This window comes from Chrysemys picta, chromosome 12, assembly GCF_011386835.1.
Source record: "Chrysemys picta bellii isolate R12L10 chromosome 12, ASM1138683v2, whole genome shotgun sequence".
Taxonomy (NCBI): Eukaryota; Metazoa; Chordata; order Testudines; family Emydidae; genus Chrysemys; species Chrysemys picta.
The window spans coordinates 23,623,428-23,638,363 of record NC_088802.1 but is presented as its reverse complement, the minus strand read 5'-3'; the positions used below and the strand labels follow the sequence as shown (position 1 = coordinate 23,638,363).

Here is a 14,936-nt window from a genome sequence, read left to right as displayed (position 1 = left end):
GATTAGACACATTGTATATTTTTACAGTTTGTGGGAATAGCAACACATTCGTTACAAAATTAAGCAATAACAACAAGTTCATTGCAAGTGTCCATCTGCAATCATGTTTGTCATGCCACCCCTTTGGCTCAATACCATTGGAGTTTGGGCATTTTAGGGTTAACCTGTGGCTTCCCTTTGCAAAATTCAGTTTTCTCTGTCCTCCTTGTCCTGCAGAATCAAACCCTGATTTCTCTTGCTTAACAGAATTCACTGGCTGATGGGGTGGGCCCTCTGTGCTAACAGCTATTAGCAAGTCCTCCCTTTCCCAGCCAGGCAAGTAATTTGCACTACCCCAGACCAGAGCCAGTCCACCAGTTTTCATATCCTTAATTGCTATAATTTCCAAGGCTGGACTCTGCCTTAAAGAGATACCACACAAATCCAAAGAGTCTGCGGGTAAGAGTTTGCTTGCTCTCCCCCGCATCCTCAAGCATTCAGCCATAAAACTGCTCTGCTCTGACACATCAGTAACCAAATCTGTCCTCAAACCCTGAAGCACAAACTGCTCGTTTAAAGAATCAGAAAGGAGACATTCCTGTTCCAACACCATTGTCTCCCCAACAAGTTGGCCACACACAGCCACTTGGTTATAGGGCTGCCTCAATTCCTTAACAACTTTTACTTCCTCTGAGACCTTCTCAAAGCTACCCACACTGGATCTTTTAAAAGGAAAGTCAGTGGATCCATTCACAACAGACAATTTCTGGCTGCTAGGAACTGAAACTTCCTTGATTAAATCACTCTCACACCCTTCAGTTGCAGGGAACTGCTTGCACCAAGTACCATGAGGATTCCTTTCTCCAGGAGCTTTTCTAAGCAGCAAATCACCCCTCACAGAAATTCTGCCCTTACCCTCTTCACCTAGGGCTTGCTCTAAAGGAACACTTTCCTGAGCAACAACAGACTCTGTCTGGGTTTTACTTGCATTCAGGATCACCTTTGGCCCATCAGGCAGATCTCTACACAATCCCCTTTCAGGCAAACCCATAGACTTCCTAGATAAAAGGTTAGAAATACTTCCCTTCTCTTTGCCACACACAAGCTTAGGAATTTTTTCCTTTTTGCTACAAGTTGTTAAACTGTCTGTAGGTACCACAACCAAATTACCTTTCCGCTCTCCTTGTGCCCTGGCTAGGGTATCACCCTGATCAGACAGAGTTGTTACACCCTTCTCCAACCACACATGAGCAACAGGCAAAATACAAGCACCAGAATTTTCTGGTCTCTGGGATTTTGCTAAGACACTAACTGGATGCAACCTAGTTACGGTGCCATTCTCCCCAGCAGATGCAAACTTAGGACCATTCCCTTCCTGGGCTTTAGTTGAATCCAGAACCAACTCTGAGACAGCTAAATTACTCTCAACCATCACAGGCCGAAAGGCACCTTCTGTCTGCTCCACAGACAAAAAAGAGTTGGAGACGCATTTTTCTTTACTAGACATATAGTTTGGGATTTCATTTCCCTTGTCCCAGCACACCGGGCTGTTCACAGACAACTGCTTGGAGACTGGGGTAGCTTCCTCCATAGGCAAGTCAATACCCCTGACAGACACAGGCACATTTCCTTCACTGTCACTATTCTTCGCACAGGAAACAGATAAGGTATAGGGACACTCATCTTCCACTCTCTTTGCCTTCCCAAACTGCTGACTAGATAAAGCCATCAGTTCACAAGACTGCCTAGACTCATCCAAAATCTCCTTGTTCTCCTCTCCCTTCGCTTGATCTAATTCCAGATTTACTTCTGAGACATTAGATAGACATTCAGAAACTTCATTCACAGCCAAACAGCTACTTTCCAAGGACAAGCTTTTGGAGAAACCCTCCATAGGCACAACCTTAGGATCAATCCTCTCTTGTGCCTGGTTTGTATTGACTTGACTGACCATAGCTTTAATATCATTTCCAATCATAATATCCTTAGGGATTATGTCTTTTACTCCCACAACCATGGTGCCCTCCAAACCCTTCCATTTCAGGTGGATTTTAGCCAAAGGCACCCTGACAAAATACTTAGATAAGGCTACAACAGTTACATCTTCACCTGGCAAATAATCTTCCTTCCTGACAAGACTTGCTTTAACCAGAGTAATATCTGCTGCGGTGTCCCTCCATGCCATACACCTTACTCCATTCACTTCTGCACTGCTAATAAACTCTGCGTTATTTCCCCCATATTTAGCTTTAATGTGAGTTTTAAGGTCAAATTCTTCAGAGACCACAGAAACAGCATTTGCACACAGGGCACCAATGCTGGGCTCTGTGCGGCTTGCCTGTGAGTTTACAACAACAGGGTTAGCATTTGCCGTGGCATTTGGGGTTGCTGGTTTTGGGCTGCCCTTCAGTGTCGGGCAGTCTGGTCTCATGTGGCCCAGGATACCACAGTGATAGCATGTAACCTGTTCCGTCCTGGGATGTGAGTTCCTACCCTCCAGGCCCCCTTGAACTCCTTTAGAAGAGTCAGGTTTATTTTTAAATCCTTCCCTCCTCTTGAACTGGGGAGAATGGTGATTACTTTTCCCCGGGGTTTTACACCCTTCTCGAGCCCTGTTTTGGGTATGGGCATCCGCAATCTCTGCTGCCCGTAGGACTGACTCAGGGTCCCTGTCACACACAGCTGCTCTCACATTGTCAGGCACAATGTCTAAGAACTGTTCCAAAGTTATTAAATCCAGCAGTTTTTCAAAACTCCCATGCGCCTTGGCTCCCACAACCCACTTTTTAACAAAACCCATCAGCTTATGAGCACATTCTACAAAAGTACAATCCTTAGACATTTTAAACTCTCTAAACTTAACTCTGTAAGATTCAGGAGTAACCTTGAACCGCCTTAACACAGAATCTTTAAACTGCCCATAATCCAAAGCTTCTTGTTCCCCCAAGTCATTAAATACCTCCCTGGCTTTTCCAGTCAGTCTGGTCAGCAGGACAGGCATTCGCTGACCCTCAGGGATCTGGTACAGATTGCAGAGGCGTTCAAAGGTAGACAAAAACTCCTCTATATCCTCAGTATCGTTGTAAATGGGACACATCCTTTCCCAGTTTTTCTCATGGCTGGGGGGAAGTGGAGTACCAGGTGGGGATGACTTTCTCCGCTCTTCCATTACTTGGAGCTGAAGTCTGGCCGTCTCCTGTTCAGCAATGAGCAGCTCTAGACGCCCCTTACGAGCTCTCTCTTCTCTCTCATCAGCCTCCTTCTTTCTTTGATCGGCTTCTTTCTCTCTCTCAGCAGCCTCCTTCTTTCTTTGATCGGCTTCTTTCTCTCTCTTAGCAGCCTCCTTCTCTAATTCTGCTATTTTTTGCTTCTCCAGCAATCGAAGATCTGCTAGCTTCTGTTCATGCTCAAATTGCAGTTGACTTGTCACCCTTTGCATCCTAATTTTTTCTGCATCTTCTGCAGCCTCAGGTAAGGGCTGTGCTCTTGCCCCCTGATCACTGGCTATTAACAGATTTCTCAGTTCTTCCTTTGTAGCTTTCTTTCTAAAGCATATCCTCTTTTCTGAACACAAATTTTCCAGGGCTTTTTTGCCAAGTCCCTCATATGCTCTTTGCTCAGCCATTGCAGCAGCTCTTTAACCAACAAAACTCTCAATCCCAAAATTCAAATTTGGATAGCGTGGGGTTCTGACCCAAAGCTTAATTGACCTGGTTCTGTGGATCCAAGCACGACTACGCCACTGTGACAATGCGGTTCTGGCGGAACCCAACTGAGAGTGCCAACTCAGGACAAATTGCTCAAATAGGGCAGTTACAGCCCAAGGCTGGGGTTTTTTCCACCTCTAAGGCAAACCAAACCAGCCAGACTAGGAGGACTTCGGTCTCACCCCACTGGCTAACCGCAAGTCTCACAAGCAATCTCCTTAGACACTCCAGTTTCCCAGTACTCCCACCAGTGCCACTCGTTATGGGGACAAATGGTTATGAAAACCAATACCCCAGTAAAAGAAAAAAGGTTCTCCTGATCCCAAAGGACCAAGCCCCAGACCCAGGTCAATATACAAATCAGGTATTACCCACAAATCACGCTGCTGCCAATCCTTTAGAATCTAAAATCTAAAGGTTTATTCATAAAAGGAAAAAGATAGAGATGAGAGTTAGAATTGGTTAAATGGAATCAATTACATACAGTAATGGCAAAGTTCTTGGTTCAGGCTTGCAGCAGCGATGGAATAAACTGCAGGTTCAAATCAAGTCTCTGGAATACATCCCCCGCTGGGATGGGTCCTCAGTCCTTTGTTCAAAGCTTCAGCTTGTAGCGAAGTTCCTCCAGAGGTATGAAGCAGGATTGAAGACAAGATGGAGATGAGGCATCAGCCTTATATAGTCTTTTCCAGGTGTAAGAACACCTCTTTGTTCTTACTGTGGAAAATTACAGCAAAATGGAGTCTGGAGTCACATGGGCCAGTCCCTGCATACTTTGCTGAGTTACAAGGCTTATCTGCCTTCTCTCAATGGGTCCATTGTATAGCTGATGGTCCTTAATGGGCCATCAAGCAGGCTAGGCAGAACTAATCTCAGCTTGTCTGGGATGTCACCCAGAAGCATAGCATAAGTTTGCCATACAGACAGTATAGATCCAATATTCGCCATACAGACAGTATAGAGCCAATATTCATAACTTCAACTACAAAACTGATTCACACATATAGACAGCATAATCATAACCAGTAAACCATAACCTTGTCCTAGACACCCCATTTGACCCCCTTTATACAAGATTTGGGTGCCACTACAGGACCTTGGTTGCAACAATGATCTATACGGTGCCAGTTTATGTCAATAACGTCACACCAACCCCCGTCCCTTCAGGAGGAACTCCCAGTACCCACCCAGCCCCCACACCTCAGGGTTCCCCTCCCTGCGGCTCTGTGGCCATACCCGCCACCCCCCTGTCCGTGGGGCTCTCATTACCCACCCTTCAGGCCTTCCCAGGGCTCTCAGTGCCCCCCCAGCCCCAATCTCCATTTTCCCTTTCTCTCACCCACTCTCCCGCCCTTCCCTGCCCGGTTATTTCCATGGCACAGGAGTGTCTCTGTGGGGCAGGAACATTTCTCCAGGGTGAGTCCCAAACTCCTCAGCACCCGCCCCCCTCCTGGGAGTCTCTGTCCCAATGGGGCCGGTTCCTAGCGTCTCCTCTCTGTCCCGTGCATGCCTGGCCGGTGGCCGGCTGCCCAGCCAGACTGATGGGCGAGGGCGGCAGTGCCAGGCTGTGCTGGGCGAGGCGGGAGGGTCCAGCAGTCCCAGCTCTCAGTTGTGCTGTTCCCGGGCAGAGGGAACTGGGAGTCGCGGCTCCTGAAGGGCGGGTTTGTGTTCCCAGCTTCTCACCAGCTCTTCCCTTTTGCAGCTGCCCGGTGCCCTCGTCTCCTGCTCCTCGCCGGCCTGCTGGCCCTGTCAGCCCCAGTTCTCACCCTGGAAATACACAACCTGAACATCTTAAAGGGACCCACCCATGCAATCCGGAACATCCACCCAAAGCACCTGAAGGCAGGTGTGTCATGTGTCTGCTTCTATAGCCCTCCCCTCTGGCCCTAGGGATCCCTGCCAGCCCTGGGGCCCCAGGACGTCACTCACTGGCTGCCTGGGGATTATGGAGGCCTGAAGCCACTGGGAGAAATTACAATCCAACCGTAGCTCTCTATTCAAACCATGCTGAGCTCTTTGGTGGTTTGAGGGAGGGGAGGGAGGGAGGGAGGTTCGGAGGGGCACAGGGGCTGGCCCATTGCAGTGCAGGGAGCAGCATGGGACAAAGCCAGGAGGTGCTGGTTGCCTTGGGCAGCAGAGGGGGCGCGGAGGAGTGAACTGGTGCAGCGTGGGCCCGAGCCAGGCAGGGGCAGACGGGATGAGATGGGGGTGCTCGGGCAGCAGGGCGACTGGTGCAGAATTAACACAGAGCTCGAGCTAGGCAGGGCAGGGCTGTGCAGAGCTGGAGGGGAGGCGCGGGGGCTGGAAGCTGCTGCAGGAGGAGCTGCAGAGCCAGGGAAGGGACTGGAAGGCACAAGTTGGTGTGGGCAGAGCCACGGGAGCGGGCGGTGAGTTTGGTGGCTGCATTTGGGCCAGACTGGAGAGGAGCAGACGGAAGCCAGGTAGAGCGGTGAGGGGGGTTTACAGAAGTGTGGGCAGAAGAACGGTTTGTCCTGGATGAGGGTTTCAGGGACACAGAGAAGGGGAGGCGAATGCACTGCTAACACTCTCTGGTGCTTGGGAGACAGTCTCTGAAAACCTGATATGAAGAACAACAAGAGTTATTCACACAGCTTCTCCCTGCAGGGCAGAACAAGGCATTGGGATGCATTGTCTGACCGGGCCATAGGGGAATCCCCAGGGATTATACAGGCCCCTGGGAGCAGGAACTCTGGTGACAGAGGGTGGGAGGGTGTGGGGGAAAGGGCTTGATACACACAGGCTGTAACGTGTCCTGCAGAGGAGAAGCTTTGGGTCATGATCTTTCTGCAGGAAAAGTGGCACCACTGATAGACTGTGTGGGATCCAGGACCCAGGGCTGTGACCCACTGGGCCGTGTCCCTCACTACTGCAGGTGTGGGGAGTTTGCAGCCAAAATTTGGGATGAGTGGCAAGATCCTTTGACTCCACAGACTCCTCCTTTCCCTGGCAGCTGGTGTCGGTGGCCTCAGCACACACGCCCTGTTGGAGAGCCCTTGGTACAGGAGTTTGCTGAGAGCTGAGGGGGTGCAGAACCTGCTGCTGTAAGATACAGTCACCCCACAGGACACACGGTGCTGTTAGCTCGCAGTGTCCCACGCATCATGTCTGCCGTGTTAAACACCTCCCCGAAAACCCCTGCAGAGTATGAACAGGGGCCTGTTTGTCTTCTGGGAAACCTACGTGTGCTGGGCGCTTCCCCTCCCGGGCTCCAGCTGCGCTGGGGAAGCTCCGGCCGGGGGCGCAGGGTCTGGAGGCTGCCCGGCAAACCGTAAAGCCGGTAGCGCTCGGGCAGCCCTTTTCGCGTGGCTGGGAGGGAGGAGGGGGAGTTAGGGCGGGGACTTTGGGGAAGGGGCGGAGTTGCGGCGGGGCCGGGGATGGGAAAGGGGCGGGGCTAGGGCCCGTGGAGTGTCCTCTTTTTTTATTTTTTAAATATGGTAACCCTAAGACTGCATCTGTCATGGCCACTCATCGCTGCCAAGGGGGTTGGATCAGCTGCTTCTGCCTATGCCCAGGTGGCACCTCTGCAGCCCCAGTACCACCCTGGGCCTTACCAAGCCTCAGCCTGGGGAATTGCCAAGCTGGAGCTCCCCAGCTCCTCTTGCCCATCCCCAGCCCTGCTCTGCTTCAGGTCCCCTGTGCTCTCCGGCAGCCAGGCCCTTCCCACTCCCAGCCCGGTACTGCGACCCCGGCTCCTGGCCCGGCCGCGCGCCCGGCTCCCGGCATGGCACCGCAACCCCGGCTCCCGGCCCAGCACCGCAACCCCGGCCCGGCTCCCGGCCCGACACCGCACCCCCTGCCCCGCGACCCCGGCTCCCGGCCCGGTACTGCGACCCCGGCTCCCGGCCCGGTACTGCGACCCCGGCTCCTGGCCTGGCCGCGCGCCCGGCTCCCGGCACGGCCCCGCGACCCCGTCTCCCGGCACGGCCCCGCGACCCCCGCCCGGCCCCGCGGGCCCGGCTCCCGGCCCGGCCCCGAGGGCCCGGCCCCCAGCCCGGTACTGCGACCCCGGCTCCTGGCCCGGCCGCGCGCCCGGCTCCCGGCATGGCACCGCGACCCCGGCTCCCGGCATGGCACCGCGACCCCCGCCCGGCACCGCGGGCCCGGCTCCCGGCCCGGCACCGCGAGCCCGGCCCCCGGCCCGGTACTGCGACCCCGGCTCCTGGCCCGGCCGCGCACCCGGCTCCCGGCATGGCACCGCGACCCCGGCTCCTGGCACGGCACCGCGACTCCCGCCCGGCACCGCGGGCCCGGCTCCCGGCCCGGCCCCGTGGGCCTGGCCCCCGGCCCGGTACTGCAACCCCGGCTCCTGGCCCGGCCGCGCGCCTGGCTCCCGGCATGGCACTGCAACCCCGGCTCCCGGCACGGCACCACGACCCCCGCCCGGCACCGCGCGCCCGGCTCCCTGCACGGCCTCGCAACCCCGGCTCCCGGCACGGCACCGCGACCCCCGCCCGGCACTGCGGGCCTGGCTCCCGGCCCGGCACCGCGCCCCCGACCCGGCTCCCGGCCCGGCACCGCGAGCCCCCGGCCCGGTACTGCGACCCCGGCTCCTGGCCCGGCCGCGCGCCCGGTTCCCGGCATGGCACCACAACCCCGGCTCCCGGCACGGCACCGCGACCCTCGCCCGGCACCGCGGGTCCAGCTCCTGGCCTGGCCCCGCGCCCCCGGCCCGGCCCCGCGACCCCGGCTCCCGGCCCCACGGGCCTGGCCCCCGGCCCAGTACTGCGACCCCGGCTCCTGGCCCGGCCGCGCACCGGGCTCCCGGCATGGCACCACGACCCCGGCTCCCGGCATGGCACCACGACCCCGGCTCCCGGCACGGCACCGCGACCCCCGCCCGGCACCGCGGGCCCGGCTCCCGGCCCCGTGGGCCTGCCCTCCAGCCCGGTACTGCATCCCCGGCTCCTGGCCTGGCCGCGCGCCCAGCTCCCGGCATGGCACCGCAACCCCGGCTCCCGGCACGGCACCGCGACCCCCGCCCGGCACCGTGCGCCCGGCTCCCGGCACGGCTTCGCAACCTCGGCTCCCGGCACGGCACCGCGCCCCCAGCCGCGGCTCCCGGCCCGGCCCCGCGACCCCGGCCCCCGGCCCAGTACTGCAACCCCGGCTCCTGGCCCGGCCGCACACCTGGTTCCTGGCATGGCACCGCGACCCCGGCTCCCGGCACGGCACCGCGACCCCTGCCCGGCACCGCACCGGCCCCGGCCCCGCACCCCCGGCTCCTGCCGAGCACCGCCGGCCCCGGCCCGGCCCCGCACCACCGACCCCAGCCCCAGAGGCCCCGGCCGAGCACTGCCGAGCCCTCCGTCCCTCCTGATTTTCCCGGACATGTCCGGCTTTTGGGGATTTCCCCCTGGACGGGGATTTGAGCCCCCAAAAGCCGGACATATCCGGGAAAATCCGGACGTATGGTAACCCTAAGGTAATGAGCCGATGGAGCTGTTTTGCCAAAGGGATCTGTTTTGGGTGCTGTTGGGCAGGGGCGGCTCTAGGCACCAGCAAAGCAAGCACGTGCTTGGGGCAGCCCATTTGCAGGGGCGGCAGGGATCCAGCCTGGGAGCTGAGAACCAACAGGGGGTCCTAGGAGCTGTAGTTCCTTGGTTAGCTCCCTTCCTATAGAGCCAGCCCTGGAGCAGGGAAAGAACTACATTTCCCAGCATTCCTTTGGCCACTACCAACAGGAAAGAGGGGGAGGGAGGGAGGGAGGTAAGACCTCATGCTGCAGCCTGCTATGAATGGAGAGCTGCACTCTGAAGGGTAGGGATACCATATTTTAACATTCAAAAAATAGGACAGTCCACAGGGAGGGTAGCCCCCCCCCGCCACCATCCACCTCCTCCGACTGCCCCCCACAGAAACCCCAACCCATCCAACCCCCCCTGCACCCTGTTCCCTGATCACCCCCTCCCGGGACCCCTCTCCCTAACTGCCCCCCAGGACCCCACCCCCTATCTAAGCCTCCCTTCTCCTTGTCCCCAACTGCCCCCTCCTGAGACCGCCCCAACTTTCCCCCTAGGACCCCACCCCCTACCTGTCCCCTGACAAACTCCCGGGACTCCCATGCCTATCCAACCGCTGCCTGTCCCCTGACTGCCATCCCAACCCCTGACCCATCTAACCCCCCCTTCTCCCTGCCCCTGACTGCCCCCCCAAACCTCCGCCCCATCCAACCCCCCAGCCCCCTTATCATGCCACTCAGACCAGCCTGTCTGGCTCCGCGCAGTGCCAGACACACTGCTGCATACATGCTGCCGTGCTCCCCTGCGGAGCCACAGCTCCCCCCCGCACCTGCCTTCCAGATTTGAACACCTCAAAATTCAGGAGTGCTCAAGCTCAGTTTGGGCAGCTGTTACTTCATTTCTCCCAAATCAAATCTACTGATCCACTGTAACTTGCTGTAGAAAAAGTAGGATAAAACTGAGCAAGAAATGCTTCCCAGTGGTTATTAGGACTGGAATTGCTATTTTCAACAGCCATTGCCTTTTTGTTCGTTTGTTTGTTTGTTTGTTTAAAAGGAAGACAGTGATATTGCATTGGCAAATTCCCCATAGAAAGAAAGAGTGGAAGAAAAGAATAATAAAGGCACCTCAACTTTTCCTCATTTATGTATGTCAGTCTTATAATATGCATCCAGATATCCTCCAATCACACAAGCTGAAAATCGTTCCACTTTACTGCAGTTCTGTAACCATATGGGAACCAATCCTGTCTGTGTTCTGTGCACATGTAAAATTCATGCTGAATGACCTGCCATGGGAGCGAGTTACCAGTGACCCAGGGCTGCAGCGGAAGGAGGTGCAGGTGTGGGAGGGGGGGAGAGAGCCCAGGGCTGGGGCGGCAGGAGGTGTGTGTTGGGGGCAATGAGGGAGCCCAGAGCTGGGGCGGCAGGGGGTGGGGAGAACCCAAAGCTGGGACAGCAGGGGGGTGCAGCGAGGAGCCCAGGGCTGGGACGGGGGGCAGCCAAAATTTTTTTTGCTTGGGGCGGCAAAAAACCTAGAGCCGGCCCTGCTGTTGGGTACAGTTCACGATAGTGTTGAGTGCAGGGGTGCTGAAGTGCTGTTATCCGTATGAGTAAAGGGTGGCAGAACCAATGGGAGATTAATGCACAGGCCCACAGGGCCCGTGCCTAGGGGCGCCAGCCAATTTGGGGGCCCCTGCAGGAGCGCCGGAACCTGTGCAGAAGTGAGGGTGCCACTGGCTCCAGAACTGTGGCCCCGCTTGTCCTCTTCCCCTGTGGCTCTGTCCCCTGCCAGGCTGGAAGCTGGAGCCTGGCTGTGGTAAGAGGCGCCCAGGGAGCCGGGGCCAGTTGTGGGGAGCCCTGGCCCCTCCACCTGCCCAGGGTGGGGGCCAGGGAGCCTGAGAGCAGCCCACAGTCTGTATCCCCAGGGTAGGTGGAGAGTCCGGGCCTCCCCACTGTGACTTGGGCTACCTGGGCAGCTCTTACCACAGGCCAGCTTCCGGCCAGGCCTGGGAGTGGAGCCTTGTGGGGGAAGAGGAGGACCAAGAGGCAGGACCCCATGGTGAGGGGAGCTGGGGAGACCAAATGTTCTTTGTACCCAGCTCCCCAATAAACCTTAATCGGCCTCTGGGTGGTGTGGGCAGAGCCACGGGAGCGGGCGGTGAGGTTGGTGGCTGCATTTGGGCCAGACTGGAGGGCAGCGGCCAGGAGCCAGGTAGAGCAGCTAAGGGGAGTCTGGGTTAGTCGAAGTCATGACACCCGCACTGGATGGATCAGGAGCAGTGCTTTGAGGACTGGCCCTGCCGCCATAGCCCTGATTGGCTGGGGATGGGCACACAGGAGAAGCTGGCCTCCCGTCCCGTCCCTCAGAGCCCTGGCTGGCTGGAGAGCTGGCAGGAAATCCTGCCTCTCCTGCCTGCTGCCAGCCCTTCTCCCACCCTTCGAGAAGGGGCTGTCGGAGAGACATGTGCTGTCCCTGCAGGGACACAGCAGGGCCCAGGGGAGCCTGAGCTCAGGGCTGGGAGCTGGGCCCAGGGAGCCGCCCTGCGCATGTGCGAACGGGCCCTGGCCCAGAGGGAAGGAGCCTGTTGGTGCCCGATGCAGGCAGAGCCTATCAGGCCTCTGGGACTGGTGCCCGGCCCCCTCCTGCTGATGGTTCTTGGCAGCGACGCGGGGCTGTGGCCAGGCTGAGGAGGGTACCAGGGTGGGTCTCTGCTCTGGAGGGATTCTGGGTGAATTCCTGCCTCCCCGCAGGTGTCAGAGTTTGGAGCAATCCAGCAGGGAGAGGCGCCCCAGTGCCCAGCGGATAACTGAGGCCTACAGCTGGGCCAGCGGAGGGACAGGGAGGCGAATGTGCTGAGAATACGCCCAGCTGTGGAGCTAGGAATATCCTCTGTAAAGCCCTCACGTCACTCGGCTCTCTCCTCCCCACACAGATCAGGGGAAAGGGAGCCTCCGGCGCAGCAGAGCCAGTGACATGCGGGTAGCCCAGGGTAAGTGGTAAGTGTGTCCCGCTTGCATTGTCCCCCCTCACAGGGGTGACACACACACACACACACACACACACACTGCAGAGATCTGGGAGCAGAGTGCCAGTGGTGAGAATTCCCTCAGACACAGCTATGGGGACATCAGTCTGGCGCGAGGCTAGAGACCAGAGCTCACCTCCAGGACTCCTCAGCGCATCCTGATCTGGCCAAGATGCAGCTGCTATTCCTCGGTGGAGGAGTTGGGAAGGAGGCCAAGGAAAGTTTTTATGGAAACTCCACTGTGATCATAACTCTTAGCGGGGTTTTGTTCCATGACGTTTTGTTCTTGACAACTTGTTTCGTTTTGCCCACAGCCTGGCCCAAGGACTGCAGCGAGATAACCTGGAACAGGGTCAGTGGCGTCTTTGTCATCCAGCCCACAGGACTCCATCAATTCGAGATCTACTGAGAGCTGAACAGCACCAGTGAGGGCTGGATGGTTCTCCAGCGGAACCGGCACAACACATAGATCACCTGGGCTGAGTCCTGGAGCACCTACAAGTACGGCTTTGGCAACGTGCAGGATGACTACTGGTTGGGGACGGAGTACATCTATCGGATCGCCAAGCAGAAGGTCTACCAGGTCAGGTTTGTCATCCACGATTCATCCGGCACCATGAAATACGCAGACTACAACCTCTTCGGTCTGGAAGACGAGTCCAAAGGCTACAGGCTGAGGCTGGGCTCTTACACTGGGATTGCAGGGGACGCCATGGCTTCATACAATCCTAGCACCATGCATGACAACATGAAGTTCTCTGCTAAAGACCTGGATCAGGACACTTCCAGTGGGAACTGTGTGTCTAGCTCTGGTGGGGGCTGGTGGTACTCGGCTTGTCATTCTGTTCGACTGAACATCAAAGGGAGCATCACTTGAGGTAGTTTCTGTAGCGGGAACTGCCAAGCCTCCGTCATCCTCATCAAACCAGCGTCCTATGTTAGTCCCCCCTTCCCCACCCTCCTGTCTGCAGTGAGGCCAACCCCTGCTCCACGAAGGGAGGGAAAAGGGTCAGAGTGTATCATGGCCAAACCTCCCGCCCGCTTTCACAGGCCTTGCTGGGGGAAGTATCAGGGTTACCCAGGAAACGGGGACACTTTCCTTCTCCTCTCCCTCCCTGCAGACTTTCTGAGCTTTTTTCCACTGGGCCTTTCTCCGCTGGGCTGACTCCCATGCACCAGCGTTCGGCTGGAGTGACTCTTCCGCGTCATTTTAGCTCGGCGATGCGATGAGCAGGCCTAGAGGTCACTGGAAAGGTGAAATCCCAAGCATGGCGGGAGCTTCTCAAACACCCTCTGCACGGCCCTGCCTCAGGATCCAGGCTTTGAAATAAACACACACTTCTAAGCAGTGAGGTCTGCAGATGGTAATTCTGTGCCCTGCTGTCACTGTCTCTCCGGGTGCTCCCATGGGCACCACGCTGCTGGAGAACATGCCTGGCGTTACCAGGTTCACAGGCAGAGCATACGGGGCTGCTGGGATGGGTCTGCAAGAGTAAATCTCCAGGCCACCAGCCCTTCCATTTGGGGCGGGGAGGAGGAGAGACTGGGGCCAGAGGGATTTTCTGGGGGAGGAGAAAGAGGGGATGTGAGCGGGAGGAGAGACTTGGGCCCTTAGTGCTGGGAGAGAGGAGTCCTTGGGCCCCCTGCCCTCCGGACCACATCCAGAGAGCCTGTAGGGCGGAGGCAGGGTCCATCCCACTCCCACTGCAGGCGGAGCCGCTCCTCGCCTGAGACTGAAGGCTCTGCCCGCAGCTCTGCCTGGCCATGTGCAGACTCCTGGAGCAGGAGTGCGGTGCCTCATACCAGGGCATCCTGTGGCAGCCCCCATCTATGGGGTATCACGCTGGGCCTAAATGCTGCGGCCAGGTCCCTGGATTCTGCAGCACTTCATTTAAATTAAAGAATGGTGCCCAGGGGCTGGGGCCGAGGGCATCTTCGTGGGGTTGGACCCTGCTGGCTGGAGCCATGTGCCAGCAGGGACCGGGTGGGGAGGCCCCAGACCACTGGGCCGAATGCATCCCACTGCTTGTGTGGTAAAATGCAGCCTGTTTCCCCAGCTAGCACATGGTCCCATGGCAGCTTGCACACTAGTTAGCTAGGAGTCTGGCCGCACCCCTTGGCGGAGGACAATGCCCCTATGGCGGCCCGCAGGCCTGGTGCAAGGACTGGTCCCTTTCCCTAGTGCTGTCTGGGCCCAAGGTAGGAACCCTGCCCCACTCCTGCACAGACAGGGGGAGGGGAGGAAAGAGGCCCCTGGTGCTCCCATGCCACCTAGCACAGGGCCTGGCTCTTCATCTCTACATCCGTCCTGCCCCTGCAGTCAGCAGGGCCCAGTTTTCTGAAGGGATCAGTGCCCCCTCCCTCGGCATCACCGTGGAGCTGCTCCGTGTAACACCATCATTCAGCTTGTGCCGATCAATCCTTTCATAGGAAACATTTGAAAATGCTTTGAAATCTCCCGGCTCCCTCCCAATCCGGGGCTCCTGGCCGGCCCCTGCCTGTCGCCACGGGCAGGTTCTCACACTCCCCTCAGAGCACACGGGGGGATGGGGACCTGGGACGTTAGACAGTGGTCTGGCCAGCGAAATCCCTGTTCTTTGTTCCTGAGCCGCACCTGGCACTGATGCCAGTCCCATTCCCAGGCCGTGAGCTCACACGCAAGCTGCCAACAGAAAAGGGGCATGTTCATCTTCCCTCTTCAGCAGCATTGGCTGATCCCACTGCGCCCTGCAGAGCCACTGT

At 57.6% G+C, this 14,936-nt stretch overlaps 1 protein-coding gene and 1 pseudogene across 1 annotated transcript in view; one reads left to right on the top strand and one right to left on the bottom strand.

Moving 5' to 3' along the window:
• LOC135974754 (fibrinogen-like protein 1-like protein) overlaps positions 1–13,654 on the top strand; it is a 22,103-nt pseudogene extending 8,449 nt beyond the window's left edge.
• LOC135974464 (maestro heat-like repeat-containing protein family member 1) overlaps positions 1–14,936 on the bottom strand; it is a 936,803-nt gene that overhangs the window by 909,235 nt on the left and 12,632 nt on the right. The gene's annotated exons all lie outside the window — the stretch shown is intronic.